Source organism: Phocoena phocoena, chromosome 12 (assembly GCF_963924675.1).
Source record: "Phocoena phocoena chromosome 12, mPhoPho1.1, whole genome shotgun sequence".
NCBI lineage: Eukaryota > Metazoa > Chordata > Mammalia > Artiodactyla > Phocoenidae > Phocoena > Phocoena phocoena.
Genome location: NC_089230.1, coordinates 25779737 through 25800901, shown reverse-complemented (window position 1 = coordinate 25800901; position 21165 = coordinate 25779737).

Here is a 21165-nt window from a genome sequence, read left to right as displayed (position 1 = left end):
AGAAAGTTAAAGTTTGTTTCTTTTTCTCCTGTTCATCTGTCCTGTGCAATTTCATCATTAGTGCAGCCACAAGAACTCAAGATGGGTAGGGGGAAATTTCCCCTCCCCAATGCAAGAGAAAGGTTATTTTCAAAAGGTCTGTTTGTTCAGACTCATCTGAACATCAACTCCCCTTCTCCAGTGATAAGAAGTTTCTCTTCTTCCTGGTACTGGGAGGGCACCTTTCTCATGGGAAATTTACGCCTGGCTTTTGGGCAGAAGGAGAAGGGCAGAGAGGCCTTCCTGAACCTGCTGTATGTCAATTGCCTTCAGCTCAAAATAATCAATATGCCAAAGTGACATATTTGAGGGTGGCATGTCCCGATCCCCTTCAATGGGCTCCAGGATTTTCTTGCTGGATCGTCATTTACTTGCCCCGGCAGCGGGCAGGGCTGGATGTTTGAGTGGTTTTCAGGATATTCTCAGGGATGGCCCCTGGGTGTAGCTGGGAGGTCCTCCACCTCTTGCTTCATTTGCTGTGTTTTAGTGAAGGAAATGGCATTGGATCTTAGGCATGAACTCAAGGGCTGACCTTCACATTTGCTATATTGGCCCACCCGATACATTTATTTCCATTTCCTCAGTCCTTTGTTCTCTCTAGTACTGATTACCGAGGCGTGCACAGATGGATCATTTTTCACAGGTGGCATGATTCACTCTTTGCCCTTTATAATATCTGTCCAGCAATTCGTCCAATTTTGCCTGCAATGCTTGCCATGGTCTCACAATTTTCAACTTACTATCTGTACTTATGTTTTTGTCAGAGTGACACATTTCTTCTAAGATAATGATCCTAAAACATCTTTGCAACCAAACCTCATCCGACAGAAAAATATAATGGCAAACCTGACTGTGCATGCCCGTTGAGAGTATCTTTTGGTGCTGGCACAGTTGAAGTGCCTCCTCTCTGGAAGAGTTTTATTCTAAGTTTATAAATTATTTAGTAGACAGGGCTTCTGTGGTATCAGTTTGGAGTCAGTTACACCAAGAATTCATTGCTTATCTTCTCCTTGTCTCTTAGAAGACAGTGGGGTGTAACTCAACAAGGACGGACTAGGAACCACGGTCCTTCCCACACCCCATAGCTCATTTGTTCTTGGACCCAGGTCTCTGCACCTCAATTTGGTCACCTTTGAAATGAGAGGGTAAACTAGATTATTTGAATTTTGCATTCCAATGCTTAGATTCTATAAATGCTATTCAAGGCTGTGCATTTCTGTTCATCCAAAAAACTTTTATTGTGTGCAGGTATACGGTGCTAGGTGTATTATGCAAAGAGGAATCAGAAAAGTTGCCACTGTTAACAGTTAATAGAGAGTTAATAGTCTAACAGAAGACGTAAGTGCGTAAATAATAACACACAATTTATAAAATGATAGACATCTCTAGAAAGGAACAGAGAAAACAATTTCTACTTCAAGTTGGTCGTCCATTTTTGGAGAGCCAGTTAAGATGCTACCCCTCAGTCAGATTGCTTGTATAAGTAAGATTAAGGGCAAGGTAGACAGCGATTTAATACTTTTTGTTTTTGTGTATGTGAGAATTTTTATGATTATAAAAGTAATGCATGAGAAAATGGGCAAGGGACTTGAACAGACATTCACAGAAGGTTAGTCAACATATGCAAAGGGGCTTCAGCTCATTAGAAAACAGGGAAATGCAACTAACCATCCTGAGAAACCACTACACACCCACCCAAAAGGGCTAAGATGATACCACGTGTTCACCGAAATGGGCAACAATGAGAACTCTCATAAGCCGCTGGTGAGTGTGTAAATTCATACAATCACTCTGGGACACTCTGTGACATTACTACTAAAGCAACCAACCCTCTCCACACTGCAGGACATAGATATTCTACTTCTAGGTTCTACCCCAGCAGAAATGTGTGCACTTGTGAATGAAAAGACATGGAAAAAGAATGTTCATAGCAGCGTTATTCATCACAGCTGCACTGTCCATCAGCAGTACAGCAGGTAGATACATTTTGGAAGATTCATAACTGTAAATACTATGGTATTTTTCTGTACGGTCCTTTTTGTGCATATGTAATATTAAAGATACACCCTCTGTGCCCTTCCGTTAAAAATGTAATAACACGAGCATTTCTTCCTAAGATAAAAAGTTATTTGTGAACATTTTAATGGTCACACGGTAGTTGACCGTATTCTTGTTACCATGATAATTAACATGCACTGTGTGCCAAGCACTGTGTTCAGTACTGCGTTTTCTCTATCCAGCCTGATCCCAGAGTGCTGTGCTTCAACACAATCATTGTTTCATGTCATCACCTACGGCTGAAGTCCAGGCAATCTGCTTCTGCCCAAAGCCCCAGCCTCTGAGGCTGCTGGTCCGCTAGTCCTCAAAGCGTCCTTTTATCTCCTTACCAAACCATTAGCAAGCAGGGCCACAACCTCAGACCCACTGGCCTAGCCAATTCCATCTACCAGAGCAATGCTAATACTTGGAACAAAGTGGACATGGTACCACACTTGCTGCTCGTATGGCTGTCCTCCAGTTTATCTATTCCTTTCTGGAAATTTCAACCTTATCATCTCACTCTTACTCTCACAAGTCTGCCTCAAAAATTTGACTGAAGACAGGAGATTAAGAACCCTGACAATGTACTTCCATAATCTTCCTATTCTTTTTTTCCTTCCCACTATCACCCAGGCAGGAAGGAGCTTGACATTCCCTCTTGACTTGACATTCCGTCGTCTCGGCTGGAGCTCCTCTTCCTTAAGGCAGTAAAACCACATGGTCTAAGAGAGACCGATGGGAATCTCTTCTCTGCCACGGAAGGAACTCTATGGTCTGAGTCCTCCAGACTTAGCCCTTGATATGGGACCAGAAGACAATACCAGCAATTGGTAAATATCCCAAACAAAAATATATTGCTCTACTATCCAAAAATTTATCTTTGTCTTACAATTACTATTTTTAGTGTAGAGTGAATGCCTGCCTCACGTCTCTCCTGAACTGTATTTATGGGGTTTTTTGTTGTTGTTGTTCTTGTTGTTTTTTTGCGGTACGCAGGCCTCTCACTGTTGGGGCCTCTCCCGTTGCGGAGCACAGGCTCCGGACGCACAGGCTCAGCGGCCACGGCTCACGGGCCCAGCCACTCCGCGGCATGTGTGATCTTCCCGGACCGGGGCACAAACCCGTGTCCCCTGCATCGTCAGGCAGACTCTCAACCACTGCGCCACCAGGGAAGCCCTATGTATTTTTTTTCATCACTACATTTACAGGCCAGAAAGAGAGAGAAAGAAAAAAAAAAAAAGAAAGAGAGAAGAAAAGAAGTAAAAGAATCTTCAGTTACTTTAATTTGCACATTTTAAATTTCTAACATTGAAATATTTTTCATTTGTTAACAATTTTTATTTATATTTCTATGCAATGTTATATCCTTTATTCATTGCCTTATATGGAATTTTTTCTCATAGATCTTTATGACCATTTACTTTTAAAAATTAAGCACAATAACATTTTGTTTGTCATATTAGCTGAAGATACATTTCCCAATTTTTTCACCTTTTAATTTGATTTATATAGTTGGTTTCTGGTAGTTTAAAACCTTATATTATCAAATTGATGGGTTTTCTGTTTTCCATTGCCTTTAAACTTGAAAAGTCCTTCCACATTCAAAGACCCAATAAATATTTACCTTCATTTTCGAAAATGTTTATGGTCTGATATTCTCATAACTAAAGCTTTAAGTGAAGTTAAAAATCTAATATGAGTACAATTACTCTTTAAGTAAGATACATTTCTGAGTTGGAAACTGGTTTTTTATTGACTCTCTACAATGTACCACACATTTTATATACACCTGCATTTACTCTACCCTCAAATGCTTGCAGACGGACATTACTGTTTTCCCTTCAAAGGTGATACAACTCAAGATGAGAAAGGTCAAACACAAACTTGCTCAGACAGTGATCGGTGCAACTAGATTTAAACCCAGCTGGGACTATCCATGAGATATGACTGGCTCTGAAGACCATGCTATACGTTGTGGACAGTGTAGTCAAGCATTTAAAAAACCAGCTCATGGCTGCTAGTGTTTAAACTTAACTGATTTCTCCAAGTTTCGGCTTCCAAATTCACAATGCCCCCCAAAATAATTTAAATTGAAGTGAAGGGAACGATTGTGCTGCATTTCCTGAAAAAATGATGACGTTTTACTCTTCTTTTGGTCTCCAGTCCCACTCCTAAACAATATTATTAAAAAGCAAAAGGGGGCTTCCCTGGTGGCACAGTGGTTGAGAGTCTGCCTGCCGATGCAGGGGACATGGGTTCGTGCCCCGTTCCGGGAAGATCACACATCCCGTGGAGTGGCTGGGCCCGTGAGCCATGGCCGCTGAGCCTGCGCGTCCGGAGCCTGTGCTCCGCAACGAGAGAGGCCCCAACAGTGAGAGGCCCGCGTACCGCAAATAAGAAAAAAAAAGAAAAAAAGCAACAACAAAAAATGTCCTGAACCATTTTTCCTATCTAGCTATAACATTGCACTAAAGTCTGCGCTAGTACTGCCCAATAGAATTTTCTCTGATGATGTACATCTTCTGTATCTGCCCAATACAGTACTGTGCCACTGGGCACATGTGGCTATTGAACACTTCAAAGTGTGGCTGCTGTAACTGCTGAACTAAATTTTTAATTGACTTTAATGAAAATTAGTTTAAGTTTAAGGAGTCACTGGCTACTAAGTGGCTAGTGTATGGACAGAACAGGTCTATAGATTAAGTCCTTGTGATTAAGTATCAAAGACTTTCAAATACCAAATTTTAAACCTAAAATTTCTTCCCTTATGTTAGTCCATTGTAAGCAAAATAATTGTAGTTTAGCATCTGGTTCACTTTACCAGAATGGAATTAGTAGTCACATCCACCAGTAGAATGTCAGTAAGAGCTTCCTCATGGGCTGCTATTTCTAAAAAAGAAAATGCATAGACTCAATAGCACATGCATGATTTATGTTAAAACTGCTCACAGTGGGTCATGCCAAGTGGGAAGAATAACAGTGTCCATCATCGCTGAATCCTAACTCTAACCTGCCCATATCTTCCCCATCGCTATCCAAATCTTCCTGAAATCCTTAATAAAAATGGTAGCTGACATCAGAAATATTGAAGGCCTAGAGAGAGACTCCGATTTCTCTTTGAATACTCACCAGTAGCTTCACTGCTTCCAGAAAACAAAGGTCATAAAAACCCAAAATAAGGGTGAAAAAAACAAAAGACTGAGAGTACAAGAAGTCAGCAGAAAAAATACACTTTTCTGAATTGGACTGGTTACCAAGAGTCTCAATTCAAACTAAATGAGGTCTTTTCCACACCTTGGCAATCGTAAATAATGCTGCTATGAACACTGGGATACATGTATTTTTTCCAATTAGTGTTTTGGGTTTTTTTTTTTTTTGATATATAGCCAGGAGTGGAATTGCTGGATCATATGGTAGTTCTATTTTTAGTTTTTTGAGAAACCTCCATACTGCTTTCCACAGTGGCTGCACCAACTTACATTCTTACCAAAAGTATACGAGGGTTCCCTTTTCTCTACATCCTGGCCAACATTTGTTGTTTGTGGTCTTTTTGATGATGGCCATTCTGACAGGTGTGAGGTGATACCTCATTGTGGTTTTGATTTGCATTTCCCTGATGATTAGCAACGTTGAGCATCTTTTCATGTGCCTGTTGGCCATCTGTACTTCCTCTTTGAAAAAATGTCTATTCAGTTCTTCTGCCCGTTTTTTAAGCGGGTTATTTGGTTTTTTGATGTTGAGTTGTTTATATATGTTGGATATTAATTTCTATGGGTCAAATCATTTGCAAATATTTTCTCTCATTCAGTAGATTGTCTTTTTCTTTTATCATTGGTTCTTTGCTGTGCAGAAGCTTTTAAGTTTCATTAGGTCCCATTTGTTTATTTTTGCTTTTGTTTCCATTACTCTAGGAGACAGATCCAAAAAAACATTGCTGAAATTTATGTCAAAGAGTGTTCTGACTACGTTTTCCTCTAGGAGCTTTTTAGTATCTGATGTTACATTTAAGTCTTTAATCCATTTTGAATTTATTTTTTGTATATGATATTAGAGAATGTTCTAATTTCATTCTTTTGCATGTGTCTGTCCAGTTTTCCCAGCACCACTTATTGAAGAGACTGTCTTTTCTCCATTTTATATTCTTGCCTCCTTCCTCATAGATTAATTGACCATAAGTGGGTGGGTTTATTTCTGGGCTCTCTATCCTGCTCCATTGACCTGTGTATCTTTTTTGTGTCCATCAACAGATACATGGATAAAGAAGATGGGGTATATACATATATACAGTGGAACACTAAGCCATAAAAAAGGAGGATATTTTGCCATTTGCAGGAATATGGATGGACTTGGAGGGCATTATGCTAAGTGAAATGTCAGACAGAGAAAGACAAATACTGTATGATATCATTTATATGTGGAATCTAAAAAGTACCACAAACTAGTGAATGTAACAAAAAAGAAGCAGACTCACAGATATAGAGAATAAACTAGTGGTTACCAATGAGGAGGAGGGGAGGAGCAACATAGGAGTGAAGGAGTGACAGGTACAAACTGTTGGGTATAAGATAGGCTCGAGGATGTATGGTACAGCATGGGGAATATAGCCAATATTTTGTAATAACTGTAAATGGAATGTAACCTTTAAAAACTGTATAAAAAATAAGAAGTAAAAAAATTGATGTAGCAATTAAAAACTAAATAAATAAAATAAAGTATATATGAAAAAAAAAAGTAGATGAGGTCCCTCTTTGCAATGCATCCCACCCTTCCCTTCAGGACTGGACCTCCGGGGACTTGCTCTTTCATTGCAAATGGCCAACCAAACGTTTCCATCCTGCTGCTGCACCAGAGCCTTTTAGGTTTGGCTCTGGTCCCTGAAAGTAAAAAGTATTTCTGTCTGGTTCCCAGAGTATCTACCTCTGGCTTCAAACTGTGGTGCCCTGTTCTGAACAAGGTCCTACTTCACTCCTTTTCCAAGGTTTTCCACTGTTTGTGACCCCTAAAATTCTCCCTTTATTCCTATTCCATCAATCTTTACACTGGATGGTTTACCCATAGAGTTTTCAGCAACCAGTTGTTAAAAACGTAGTCTACTTCTCCTGTGTTTGGAATGAAGTAGCTACTGAACAAATATTTTGTGAATGACTCATAACCCGGGAACATGTAAGCTGCTGAATGAATGATCAAGCCCCTCCCAGCCAGGGAATTGATGTCACCATCACCCATTTCAGGGTAGTGTCACAACTACTAAAATACCTTAAATATCTGTGACAGGAATAAAATTTTTGAGGCATTAAGTCAATACTTCTTGTTTCTGGTGATTCATTTTCCCTAACTGTTCTGGAAGTTGCTACCCATTGGACCCAGGGCCAGAATTGGATGAGAACAAGAGCCATCACTGCACTTTGTTTAAAAATGAGGTCTTGGGCTTCCCTGGTGGTGCAGTGGTTGAGAGTCCGCCTGCCGATGCAGGGGAACGCGGGTTCGTGCCCCGGTCCGGGAAGATCCCACATGCCGCGGAGCAGCTGGGCCCGTGAGCCATGGCCGCTGAGCCTGCGCGTCCGGAGCCTGTGCTCCACAACGGGAGAGGCCACAACAGTGAGAGGCCCGCGTACCGCAGGAAAAAAAAAAAAAAATGAGGTCTTAAAATATTATAGTTAGACAAAAGTCTAAAAACAAACACTCCTGTTTTGCAAAAGCTGAGTCTTGCTGAGAAAAAAAAAAAAAAGGTTAAAAAGGAAATGTGTGTGGTCTGATGAGCTGGATGTCAGAGGACTGGTTCTGGGGAAGAAGGGAGAGACAGGCAGTTCTTAGTCCCAAGAAGGGATTAATCGCTAAGCCCCCATGACAGCCTTCCTGGGCTGCAGAAAGGAGCTGATTGAGGGGTAGGGGAGAAGGGCCAGGGCCAGACCTGGGATAGGGAGAATCAGAGAGGTTTGGGGGGAATCTGTGAACACAGTGTGAACAGGGAAACTAGCCAGCTTCTCATAGATTTCCAGTCATCCTGCCCTGGGGGAATGGACCTGGGGCCACCCCAGCCCCCAGGGGTATCACACACTGCAGTGTGGTACTAAGATGGCAAAGAGAGGATGGGACTGGGGAGAAGGAGGATATAGGTACCAAGGGAACCATCTGACTGGATGAGGCTTGGAGACAGAGTGCAGAATCGACAGACCCATGGAGACCATGTGAGCGGCCCACTGGACATCAGCAAGGGACGTCAGCACGATATCCAAGGTGCATGGGGCTGATCACCCCTCTATGAACAGCAAAGCCTGGGGAGCCGGCTGCTCCACAGAACCCTGTGGGCTGCAGGGGGCAACCTAGGGACCAGAAGTCCTCCCCCCTTTACCTGGCACACAGTTCTCTAGTCTAGAACAAGAAAAGAGAGAGAAATTCTTGAGAGGGGAGAAACTGCCCTGTATGAGGGTTTGAACTTTGAATGGACCCAATATTTACCCCAAAGAACTTTTTAGCCTGGAAAGTATGGAAATTGTCATCACTGCAAACAGGGGTTCCAAGTAAGATGAGCTCAGTGAAGGAAAATAAAGATGCATTTCTTCATTTTTTAATTTATGCATATCTGATTCATGGTGTGTGAATTTTGACCCCACTACAAATACATCGCTATTTTTTTAACTATCAGTATATGTATTGAAATCTTTTTTTTAGTCTAAATTAAGAAATCAAACTTTACTAGTATTTAATATGGAGATTGACAATAGTGCACATATTTTGTGATCAGAGTACATGATCAAAATGTGTAGAAACCAACTTCCTCAGAGACTATTTTTCCAACAAGATTAGGAGGAAAAAAAATGCTTCCTACTCCTCATATTAGAAGCAATGATTACCAGATTGCATCTTAACTCTAGAAAACTAACTCATTCAATACACAGTGGTTTCTTACTATGCACCATGCAATGTGCAAGCTCTGTAAGTCCAAACTTAAAATGTAATATTCATTTGGGACTTGGTGAACATAATACCCTCACTGCCAGAGAAAATGGAAAAATCCTTAGAAAGATGATACCTGCATTAATTATAAAAATAAAACACAAATGTCTTCACCTTGCTTCTAACAAGACCCCAAACTAAGCTTAGGTGTGTACTCACTGGTCACCAACGTGTTGTGACTTCATATACAGTTAGTACCACCACCTCCAACTCTTCTTCATTACCTATGAATGGATGTTTACAGAGAGTATCGTGTCATTTGCATACAATGACAATTTTACCTCTTCCCTTCCAATTTGGATACCTTTTATTCCATTTCTTGTCTGATTGTGTGGCTAGGACTTCAATATCATGTTGAATGGAACTGGTGAGAGTGGACATCCTTGTCTTATTCCAGATGAACGGATGTTTAAATTACCACTTTAGTCCTTAAAATTAAGCAGTATCTCTACAAGCAAAATTATTCCTAAAGTCATAATATATCACTGTGTGATATATTCACTGTGTGAATCACAGTTTACACTGTGATTCACATTATTTCACTTAATGTGATGGCAGGTAGGGCATTTATTACATCCATTCTACAGATGAAGAAACAGGCTTCACTGTTCAACTGTCTTTCCAAACCAGGACTAACCCAGACCTTCAGACTCTCATACCTGCAACCACCCTTCTACTCAAATATCTACCCTGGCTACCACCATTCCTGGGATAACTGATTTGATCTTTGCCACTTATTTAAAGTGGGCTCTGTCTGCTTTAATGTGGAGTATAGTTCCATATCCTCACTTTGCACAAATACTCCCCCGACCAACATTGTCCACACTGATCTCACCTTCCTCTCAATGCCCACAGCATGTCTGTTCTCTTGACATAGCCATTTCATAATCTATCATACTCTCCCTTGAAAGAACTCTTTTTCTAGTACTCACCCTTCAATATGTTTACATCTTGTAGTCCTCAACTAGATGGAGCTCCTCAAAGATCTTTTCCTCTCCAGCCTTCTCATACTCCCTTGCAGAGTACTTGGCACACCACAGGACCACATATATTTGCAGATTCGTTGATAGGTTGAAAGAGTTCTCTTCCTTTCCTTTGAAAGGAAAAGGGTCCCAGAAGGTCCCTGAACCCCTGGGACAAGAGAAGAACTCCAAAAAACAGGCAACCACTCTGAAAGGGAATATGTCTTGCTTCACAATTTTTCTTATGACCATCCTTGCTGAGACCCCAGCAATTAATTTTTATTTAATTCAGTCCAGCGAAGATTGGGTGATTTCTTTCTGCCGACAAGAATGCTGTTCTGTATTTGATGACTAAAACATATATGTGTAGCTTGCAAATATTATAGTAATGTCTTTATATAAAATCAATGCATTCCCAGGGTACTCCTGTGCCTTGCAAAGAACTATCAAATGTAATTGGGCTTTCTGACCTTGTGACACAGCCCATCAGCCACAAAGTGCCTCCTTTGTTTCCTTTTCTTAAAAAGTACATTCAATCTGCTCTGGACTTTCCCGTCTGTCAGTGCAGCTTGAGGTGACTTCCTGCCATGTCAGCCGACCGTGAGTCACGTCACTGCTGCACGTTAGCAAGGCTGCTTCTGCATCTTCAGCAACTAGGGAAAGAGAAGGATGGACGTGAGCTATCAGACACCCCGTCCCAGGGAGACCGCTTTTCTCCATGTTCATTTAAACCTCACGGTTATAAGCTTTGCCCCTCTATCTCCTGACTTTGTGATGATGCTTCAAAAGACAGGAAAACCAGTTTCCTCCTTTCCAGAATGAAAGTGACCTTTTAAAAAAATCCACCTCTGTAGTGAGTGAATCATTTATCTGGGCAACCCCTTTCTCCGAGGGGGTCCTTCCTTTGAGCCACACTTCAGGGATGTCTTCAGTGTAGTAAATGGCAATGACAGAAGTGCTAGTTCTGGGATTCAATGTGATGTAAGTAGAATTTAAAAGAAATTTCAAAATCACAGGAAAGGAACTATGAGGATAGATAGGGTGGATGTGAAATACAAAGAAAACTTCCTGGATTGGGGAAGTCATTGGAGCAAAATCATGAAGAAGTTGGGGGCTCAAGAATAAGCAAACTCTAGGAAGTTGGAGGAGTCTGGAGTCCACTTTTGCCTTCTGCAAATATCTTGCATGTTATTTAGCTACTTGGGAGTTTAAAATCCTTATTCAAAGATGATAAGGGAGCAGTGACACTAACCTATCTCATCTGATGCTTTTGAAAAAAGCCAACAAACTACTACTGTGGTGCACTCAGCAGACGTAAGTAAATTAGAAATGCTTTTTTCCCTATTAGGCCAGTGACACAACAATCCAGTTACACTGTCATCACCTCTGATTTATCCAGAGATATGGCTCATTAGCAGTGTCAGGGTATTGCCTTGGATTTGTGTTTGTTAGATTTTGTTTTTTCCCCCTTTTCCAGGGATTGTTGGCACGAAAATGATTGGGGGAAAAAACAGGTGAATTAAAGGTAGGAGTAGAAGAGTGAACTTATGCTCTCATTTATGATCCTAGCAAAAGGTATGTTTGTTGAGGGGTGGGGAGGAACTGGTCAGCCAAAACCCTCTTGAGACTTAAAGTAGGGAGGGTCACTGACCCTGACATAGTGAAGTTGAGAAAAGGTCTATGCGCTTCTCACGGTAGAATGCCCCATCAGCATTCTACTCGTTTCAGTATCACTAACGATTAAATTACCTGTAACCATTCTAACCAAAGCACCACCAGCTCAACTATTGATATACGTGTAATAGAAACAGATGGCAAGCTTTCATTCTTGGTTTTTTTCTATGTCATCTCAATTTGAAACTTTCTTGTCCATTTACTGGACCATACATCTGATCATATAGCTTGATACTGATTTCATTAAAAAAATGTGTCACTTTTTTTTAATTGAAGAAAATCAGGCTAATGCCCATCAAAGGAATAGGTGATGATTAATGGAAATTGGCTATAAATTACAATGTTTAAAAAAGGTAGAAGTCTATTTTCTTCATATAAAAGTCTGAAGGTAGAAACCTTGGTCTGGTATGGCAGATTTGATCCCCAAATGTGTCAGGGACCCAGGTTCCTTCAGCATTTTTCTTCTGCTGTCCCAAAGCTATGGTCCTAAAGTTCTGGTCCAAGACTTATATTACATCTGACTTATATTAGCAGCAAGGGAAGGTAATGAAGACTAAGGGGCTTGGGTGCATATGCCATTAGTCTGTAAAGAGGGTTCCCAGAAGCTACCACCCACATGGCACTACCCTTTATATCCCATTAGTCAGAAGTTCAGCACTTGGACACACCTAGCTGCAAGGGAGGCTAACAAATGCTGTTTCTTTCTGCGTAGGCATGGACCCAGCCAAAAGCCCATCACCGATGAAAGTTACTTACTGAAGGTAATTTCCTATCTCAGCCACAGAACCAAAGGACGTGATATATCACTTAGGTTCTACATACCTCCATGTAATATGCTAGTAAAGTCATCAGCACTGGTATAAAAGTTTGAAGACAAAAATAATAATTCACACTCATTACAGCTATTTGTAGACCATTTGAGGATTCCAGACAGACATAGCCATCTATTAGCTCTATAACATCATGTGTACATCTAACTACTTCTTTACCCTAACCTTTTGGGATTAACGATACTAATGATTCATGCTGATGAAATAAATGTAGCCATCAGCATCTTAGATCAGCACCTTTAAGCCCAAAGAGAAAAGCATGTATGCAGATCAGGGTTATATCTTTAGAGCATTCATTGAAGTTAATTCTTGGCATCCTGTTTTGGAGAAATTCGGATCTGTACTTATATGTATGCTTATATATCTTGTTTAAATTAAAAATTTCACTTTTCTGTATTCCTTCCCATAAGGTCTAGTGATATATGGGCACTCCTCAAATGTCCTTTTCATAAAAGTTAAGAAATTTCAGTAATACAGATTTGGTAGCTAGTACTACTGAAATAAATTGGAAAGTTCAAAATTTTATTAAGAAGCTTTACCAATTATTTAGTGTGAACTGCTCTAAGAATACCCACTGGCTCTCACTTAGAAATACCCTAAAACCTCTGTCATAGGGTTTGGACATCTCAGTTGTTTCTGAATTACCAATGGCAACCTGCTGATCATTCTCTAGGGCTGGACCTGTCATTCCTAAACAGGAAATGAATAATGACATCGTCAACTAAACTTGAAGTGGAATCTTAAGGAAACAGTTTACCACTCTTTCAATTAAAATGAAACTACCTTTTTAAGATAGCATTTTCTGTAGAAAATTTTTATAGGTCCTTAAATATGACTAAACCCCCAAACCAGGGAAAGGCTAAAATTCTGTCCTGACTCAAAGACAGAATTCCACTACCAGAGTCACCTACCACACTTCAGCAGCACCCTGGATTTTCCTGAAAGGATCCCCAGCCAAGGATTGGGCAGGTTTAGCCATGTGCTTTTACGAAACCAGCTGATGACACAGTCACAAAGACTATAGCTCAAAGGTTGTGGATTGGGCTGATGCCAACCCTGGTAAGATGCCTTCCATTCAATACAAAGAACTGTAAGCTCTTTAGATATCAAGACACTCCTTTAGTTCAAACATCTATGTTGTCTGCTCATGGTAAAACAGCACTTTCAGCTCTAGCGTTTTTACGAAGGGTATTTAGTCCGCTTTGGCTCAATTCTGGCCTTTCTTGGTATTTATGGAAAACACATGTTCATTTTCAGCTGCATCTGCTCATTTTCTTTTAATTCTTCTTATCTCTCTGGATTGCTTCTAAATCAAGAATCATTCTCAAAATCACAGCACAGAAGTCAGTCTAAAGCAGCCGTCATCTAGAGGAGCCTAAGAATCTTAGACTTAAACCATGTTAGAGGTAGAAAGGCATTTAAAGATCACCTAGTCCAAACTCAGTTCAAAGGAGTGAGGGTGCCCATATCAGTGCTCACAAGCAGAAGTGCAATCAGACCTGGACCCCAGGAATTTTCAATTCAACTAACTTTGACCCAGTAATTACACTTCTAGGAATCTAGTCTACAGATACCCTGAAATATATACAAAGATATTCATATACAACCACGCTCATCCTATTAATAAGAGGAAGCATACCAGTAAAAAGATGATCATGCAAAGTGATGGGCTATGTATAGGTGAAGGAAACACAGAAAGAGTGAGAGAACGCCCAGGAGCCTGATTCCACAGTGGTTACCTCTAAGGAATAGGATTGGCTGACCAGTAGGGGAGGAAGAGGGCCATTCACATTTTATTTTATATACTCCTGTTAAACATTTTTTAAATGAAACTAGTAAGGGGTAAAAGGAGCACAGGTGTGACTCCCTGACTCTCAAGTGACCATCCTCTCATTAAAAGTATCAGTGTTAACATTTTCCCACCTTACTATAGGTGTTTACCAGTTTGCCCCTTTCCCAGTATCCAGATAATGTAAGTGTATACAACATTCTTTACTGTTGGCTAATGCTAGAAATGTGATTTTTCAAAAACATTCAGTATGATAGAAAATGATCCTTTTTCCCCACCAACATTCCTTACAGCCTGTGGAGGCCATGTGGGTGATGGTATGTAGTTTTGATAAAACAGGGCTCTTTCCTCCCTCACTGTGACACTCCATCAGTGAACTGGTTATGAACTTTTGCTAGAGTGTTTCTTTCACTGAACCTGCACATGGGGATGAGTCCTGGCCATGATAATATTAATATTGTAATTTAAGTTTTCTCCGGGCTTACCCAACTGCACAGATAACAAGAACAACCCCAACTCAAGTTTCCCTGGTTCTTTCCGTAGCTTGGGGACAGTAGACCTTCAACCTCCTGCAAGATAATTTTCAAATATTTCTGAAGGTCCCTAGAAAAGTATCTTCCATGTGCTGCTGAGTAAGATCCCTCCACCAAGCTAGTCTAAGGGGTCTTCCAGCCTTTTGATGGCCATCACTGTCCCCTGCTTGGCACTTCCAGCTACTTTTGCAGCCGAGGCCCTAGAAATCAGAGATGTTCAAGCTGCTTGGCATTTTCTTTTAGGTTAGAGGTGTGCTTCCTCTCACCCCCCACCACTCATGCCCAGCCCCAGTGGCAGTACTCAGCCGTGTGGCTTCTGCCCCAGTATATTATAGAATTATTAGTGATTCAGAATTTCACTTTCCCTTTGTAGTTCCCCTCCTGTTCAAAGGACTCCAGCTTTCATTCTTAAATACGTACTGATAGCCTGCTCTGTGCAGACACGTATAATATGTACAATGATGGATAAAACAGCCAACGACCCAGCTAGCATGGAATTTTTATTCTCTTCATGGAGAAAGATAATGAACAGTGAAATAAAAACAAGTAAATATACACACTACAATTGGAGATAGGTGCTGTGAAGGAAACAGAGAAATAAGGAAGGAACTATTTTGGTAGGATGGTCGGAAAAGGCCTCAGAAGTAGTGATGGTTTATATAACAACTAAGACATTGAAATGCCTGGTTTGGAAAAAGGGAGGTGAGGAGATGGGGGAGAGAGGAGAAATAGGAACAGAAGGAGGAGGAGGGGCGAACATTTTTAATTATTAGGAACCAGGAACATTCTAAAAACTTTACATACATTATATCTTTTAATCCTAACACAATCCTACGAACTAGGATGACCTTTAGCCCTGCCTCACAGATGAGTCAAATGAAGTGTGGAAAGGGTAAGTAAGTGGAAAGGCAGAACTTGAACACAGGCAGTCTAAGACCCTAAGGAAGGAAAGACTTTGAGTTATTTCAGTAACTTACAAGCCATTGTGGCTGAAGCAGACAGCAGAAAAGGGAAATCAGCACACAATGGAGTTGGCAAGGCAGGCAGGGACTAGACCATGCATGAGTAAGTAGTCGTATTTCATCCTTGGAGTTATTCATGGTTAACGTTACTCCAAAGGAACAGTGCTGTACTGCGGAGCCAGCTGTAGTCATGAAAATAATGATTACTTATATTCTTTTTGTAAGCAGAAGTATTAGAAAATGAGAGTGCCTTTCTTTTGTTGTGAATAAGACATGAGACTTAATATCCCAGAGAATTATGATCCAGCAATCCCACTACGGGGCATATACCCAGAGAAAACCATAGTTCAAAAAGACACACGCACCCCAATGTTCATTGCAGCGCTATTTACAATAGCCAGGTCACGGAAGCAACCTAAATGCCCATCGACAGATGAATGGGTAAAGAAGATGTGGCACATATATACAATGGAATATTACTCAGCCATAAAAAGGAACGAAGTTGGGTCATTTGTTGAGACATGGATGGACCTAGAGACTGTCATACAGAGTGAAGTAAGTCAGAAAGAGAAAAACAAATATCGTATATTAACGCATATATGTGGAACCTAGAAAAATGGTACAGATGAGCTGGTTTGCAGGGCAGAAATTGAGACACAGATGTAGAGAACAAACGTATGGACACCAAAGGGGGAAAGGGGCGGGGGTGGTGGTGGTGGTGGTGTGATGAACTGGGTTATTGGGATTGACATGTATACACTGATGTGTGTAAAATTGATGACTAATAAGAAACTGCTGTATAAAAAAAGAATTAAATAAAATTCAAAAATTAAAAAAAAAATTAGGCCAATGAATGATCCTACAATGGCCTCTAAGTGCTCAAGTGAAAGAAAGAGTCACACGTCTTACTTTAAATCAAAAGCTAGAAATGATTAAGCTTAGTGAGGAAGGCGTGTCAAAATCTAAGATAGGCTGAAAGCTAGGCCTCTTGTGTCAAACAGTTAGCCAAGTTGTGAATGCAAAGGAAAGTTACTGAGGAAATTAAAAGTGCTACTCCAGGGAACACCTGAATGATAAGAAAGCAAAATAACCTTAGTGCCAAGATGGAGGAAGTTTTAGTGGTCTGGATAGAAGACCAAACCAGCTACAACATTCCCTTAAGCCAAAGCTAATGCAGAGCAAGGGCCTCATTCTCCGCAATTCTGTGAAGGCTGATAGAGGTAAGGAAACTGCAGGAGAAGAGTTTGAAGCTAGTAGAGGTTGGCTTATGAAGTTTAAGGAAAAAAGCCGTCTTCATAATATAAAAGCGCAACGTGAAGCAGCAAGTACTGATGTAGAAGCTACACCAAATTATCCTGAAGGTCTAGTTAAGATAATTAATGAAGGTGGCTACACTAAACAACGGATTTTCAATGAAGATAAAGCAGCCTTATATTGGAAGAAGCAGCCATCTAAGACTTTCATAGCTAGAAAGTAGAAGTCAATGCCTGACTTCAAAGCTTCAAAGGACAGGTTGACTCTCTTGTCAGGGATTAATGCAGCTGGTGACTATAAGTTGAAACCAATGCTCATTTACCATTATAAAAATTCTAGGACCCTTATTATGCTAAATCTACTGTCGCTGTGTTCTATAAAAGGAAGAGCAAAGCCTGGATGACAGCACATCTGCTTACAACATAGATTACTAAATATTTTAAGCCTGCTGTTGAGAACTACTGCTCAGAAGATTCCTTTCAAAATAATACTGCTCGTTGACAATGCACCTTGCCATGCAAGAGTTCTGATGGAGATGTACGAGATTAATGTTGCTTTCATACCTGCTAACACAACATCCATTCTGCAGTCCATGGATCAAAGAGTAATTTTGACTTTCAAGTCTTATGATTTAAGAAATATATTTTGTAAGCCTAAAGCGGCCACAGATAGTGATTTCTCTGATGGATCTGAGCAAAGTAAACTGAAAACCCTACGTTTCCTTCCCTGTATTCCTGTTCATGGCCACTGACACCAGTATCTATGTCCTAGTAAACCAAGTTGGAAATCTTGACGTCAGTATAGATTCTTCACTGTCCTTGTGTACTCAAGTACTCACTACTGCCTTTAGATTATGTGTGTAAATACCTCTTCCCTCCTTGGCATTACTACTTTTGTCAGGTACTGAAGTTGTGCAAAAGCATCCTAATATGTCTTCCTGCCTCTAGTCTCACTACTGTTGTTTCTCAGACTATCCTGTAGTCAGAGTAAATAAAAACACAAATTTGAAAAAAAAAAAAGATGCTGGAAGAATGAATTACACTTTTCTGGCACATATGTTGACCTTATATATAACTTAGGAAATTGTACCATCCCCCAGTGCTTACCTGTAGCAATTCATCCCCTGTGTCACAGAATTATGGGTGACAAAATTAAAGAGCATTCTACTTGGGGTTGAATCCTGAGTTAATAACCACAGAGATGAGGAAGGGCAAGAAGAGGAGCCAGTTGTCAGAGTGAGCTGGTCCTCTGCTGACAGCCAAGAGTTCTGCCTTGATGGGATCAGCTCTGAGTACCACCCTTACTCATGGCCACAGGCTACAACGTGGATCTTCTCTCTGTGCTACCTAACTTGGTCAATAAGTCCTGAAGATGAAGAAGTACCAGTGTCTGGTGCACCCAGTGCAGAATAAGAATGAAAAGGGGTGAAGTGACTGCTTTTCTTAAAACTCCAGTAAGTTACATCACTGGAAAGAATGAAAAGGCAACTGTTTTTTTAATCCTAAGGTCAGCTTTTTGTTTACTTGCTCTCCTGGATCCTTTTAGAGGATTCCTCCACCTCCTAGGAAAACACAAATTGCTCCCCCTGCAAAGAAAAATTGAGAAGATGTACTCAATCTAATCACATAAGCTTGAGTCTAACCTCAGCTCTAGTCACATAAACTAGGAAGAACAGACAGGGGGTTTCCCAAATTCTGTTTGCTTGTAATGATAAGCCCTTATTGGTTAGCGTGTTCTTCCTTCTTGTTGAAGAGTGTGGACATCCAAACTCCAGAGCCCCCTCTCCAGCAGCCCCGCAGTTTCTGTTTGGGGATCCACATGATTCCTAAAAGGCTAATTCCATCTTGGTGGGAAGGAAGGCACATGTGTGCTGGGCTAAGCCATCAGCACACCTATCCCCCAGTCACCATGACCGTGACTGAGCCAGTTCATTCAGAGGGACTCTCAGGACTTTTGCTAGGAATGCGAGATGAAGCCTCCATGTCCCTCCTGCTGTATTTGAATTAGAAACCCTGGAGCTAGAGTCATCTGGGGACCACAAGAGGAGCCTGACTTAGGATAGGGTCACTGCTAACAAAAACAAAGTAGACAGAGAAAAGAGTGAAGAGCTAGGTTCTGGATGACATCATTGAGACAAAGGACCCCACCCCAGCAGAAAACTGGACTTTTCAGGGATGCGAGTTGATTACATTCAGTTCAACAAAAATTTATTGAGTGACTGCTTACCTGCCAGATATGGTATCAAGCACTTAGAATACATGAAACCGACAAGAATCACTGTCCTTATTCAGGAGACAAGCAATAGACAATAAACATAACAAGTAAACTGGTAGTGTGTTAGAGGGTGATAAACGTTGTGGGAAAAGGAAACGAAGAGCAAGGTAAGGGGGTGGAGAATGAGGGATGGGGGTTGGGGACGGGGTCTCCGTGATTTAAGCTGGAATGAGATGGGTCTCTTTGTTACTTGCTGTCTATTACTTGCAAATAAACACCTGAGGACATTTTAAATACTTGCAACGCCCCAACCCCACCCAAACAAACCCCCAGATGCAGAAATTATAATAGACACCCCCCCCCCCCCCCCCCCGCCGCCAACGAAAGAAAAGGATTGTTAATTATATTTGTTTAAGATTCAGGAAGGGAAAAAAGTTGTATTTGAATTCAGGATAAAGATTGAACGAATTGATTTCAAAACACAGATCCACATTTTGTGGCAGGATGTGGGGAAACTCTTGAAACACTTCCATTTCAATCCTGTAGCACTTTGATATAAATTACAATCCTTTCCTAAAGCAGCAAGATTGTTCTACTCCCACTGTTTCTGCTTCTTGACATATAAAAATAACCACTTGTCTCTGTTTCCAATTTTGATTTATGGAAAATACAGCAAATGAATGTCCTCAATGCTTCATAACTTGAGATGTTAGATTCTGTGATTCATTTTCCCAGGGACCAACTTGCAAGAACTATGATAAAGTCAAACATTATCATAGAACTAAGCTGAAAGCCAAAAAGCAAGAAAGGAAGGAAGCAAGAAAGCAAGGAAGAAAGAATGAATGAGAGAGAGAGAGAAAAGTACCTTAATGTAGAGATGTCTGTTCCCACCCACCTTTCTGTGTACTGTGGCTAGTGGCTTCCTGTAAAGGAAACATTTTGTCGACTCTTGTCTTAGTTAAGACTGGCATTCCCCCCTTGTACAACTGTGCAGTGTTGTGTAAAAGAAGAAACCATCACCATAGAGACTCTGGTCTCTTGAACACTAGTTAGGGTAGCAGTGTCTCTCTGTCTCTCACCATAGCACTTACTTTTTAGTGGGTATCTGTTTGTAGGCTGTGTGTTTTTAGATCCAACGTCAGACGAACTAAAGCTATACTCCAATAATGCCAGAAAGACAATTATAAACATGACTGAATTGGCGAAGTGGGTTTTCATGCAAATGCGTTGTGCCATTACCAGTTTCAGATCTCAACGCCAACTTTCCCTAGATGCCTCAGAGTTTAGCCTCAGTGAAGCTGAACTGCGTTACGCAGCAGGCAGAGCCAGGGAGAAGGGTTGGGGAGGACAAACACAGAAGGTATCCTCCCTCTCAAAAGTCTCTCCCTAAAACCTAAATGATGAAAAAGCGCCGGCCCACTTCAGGAAGACACACTGAAGCTAGAATTATATTGTTCTTACGTTTGTGAAAAGAGGCACCTTAAATCATCGGAAAAGGAAAGATTATTCAACAGATCACGTTGAGACATTGGTCAGCTTTTTGGCAAAAGAAGGTCCTCCCAACCTACCATTAAATTCCCAGTGGCTGACACCCAAGGACACATGCACACAAATGCACACACCCAAGTACACACACACACACACAGGCAAAGAAATCTAACTGTATACATACCAAAAAAAAAAATTAGCTGAATATTTGATCACTGGTGGTGAAGGGACTCTAAGAGTCATGTAAGAAATCCCAAGGAAAATGATGACAGACGTGATCACATGAAGATATTAAACTTAAGAAGAATGTAAGATGAAAAAAAAGAGAGAAAGAACATGAGACGAAAATACAAACATCTAAATAGAGGGGAAAACCTTCAACGGATATCATGATAATAATCTAACATCTCTAAAACACAAAGA